The following is a 1,285-nucleotide window of genomic DNA, read 5'->3' on the forward strand; positions in this document are numbered from 1 at the left end:
CCATCGCCAGGGGACCTTTCTCCACCGACAACAGCAAGCTCGGCGAGGAGGAGGAAAGCGCACAGCAGGCAACCCCACCGCCGCAGCGAAGGCAGAAGAAGAAGAAGAAGTAGAAGGGCCAGGCCACACCAACGACATGGAAGAAGTGCATCCCGTGGAGGCCTTAAAAGAAGCCGCGGAAGAATGGGACGTAGCCACCAACGACGACGCCATGGAGATGGAGGCGGAGAAGAAGAAGAACAAGAAAGAAGAGACGCTCGAGCCCAAGGAACCGAACGACGCGATCGTCGAGGAAAGGGGCAACGAGGTAAACGGAGAGGAAGAGGCGCACGAGGAGGAGAAGGAGGAGGACGGAGCCCGTGACAAGGAGATGGCGACGGATCGACGCAGCGAGGAGGGCTCCGATGTCGCTGACCGCCGAGAGCCCCGAGACGGCGAGGAAGACGCCAAAGAGCCACGCCCAGAGGAAAAGACAGAGGTGACGCGGAATGACAAGGTGGGCGACGTCGGTACCGCCACGGAGGTGTACGACCTGGTCGAGATCGTGATCCAGGACGAGACCCTGGGCCGGGACCTGAAAGCGGGCGAAGTGGTGATCGACGAGGTCATCGAGGAGGAGTACGTGGTGGCGGGGAAATCGCCCGTCGCCGACGACCTTCCTGCGGCGGTCAAGCTCGAAGAGAAGGAGGGAGGCACTCCCTCGTCCCCGAAGCTGGCGGGGACAGTCGTGGTTGAAGAGTTCTACCCTGTAGACGAAGCCAGGCACGAACTTCCCCCCCCCAACGCACTCCCACCCTCCCATTCCTCTCCTCGTCATGCCGCCCTCTGCAGCCGGAACCTTGCGGGCTGACGTCGCGTCGACGTATTGTGGTCACAGTGCTGCGCAAGTAGAACAGTACCTCCGTCAAGCATTCGCAGAGGCCGAGAAAACGGTTCGTTATCCCCCCCCCCAACCGCCCAACCACAAGGAACCCCACCTCACACGCCCCCCCCTCTTCCGGGTCTCCAAAGAAGGACAAGAAGAGTAAGCGGGCCAGCCAAAGCGCCAGCCGAAAGCGGAAGAAGATGGACGACGAGGGCGAGGACAAGAAGTCGAAGAGCAAGAAGAAGAGGACAAGCAGCAGCAGCAGCGCCAAGAAGAAGGGCGGCAGGTCGACACGAGACGAAAAGAAGAGGAAGCAGAAGAGGGACAGCAAGTCGTCGGCGAAGAAGCGAAGCGAGAGCAAGAGCAAGAAGGACGAGAAGGAAAAGAAGGAGGGCAAGCGCGTGAAGGGCGACTACTATT

At 60.8% G+C, this 1,285-nt stretch overlaps 1 pseudogene; it reads left to right on the forward strand.

The window, feature by feature from the left end:
• Positions 1-136: 136 nt before the first annotated feature.
• On the forward strand, positions 137-1,285 carry ACA1_341450 (annotated as a pseudogene; the record flags this gene model as incomplete).

Source organism: Acanthamoeba castellanii (assembly GCF_000313135.1).
Source record: "Acanthamoeba castellanii str. Neff unplaced genomic scaffold scf7180000084620, whole genome shotgun sequence".
In the NCBI taxonomy this organism is placed as follows: domain Eukaryota; phylum Discosea; order Longamoebia; family Acanthamoebidae; genus Acanthamoeba; species Acanthamoeba castellanii.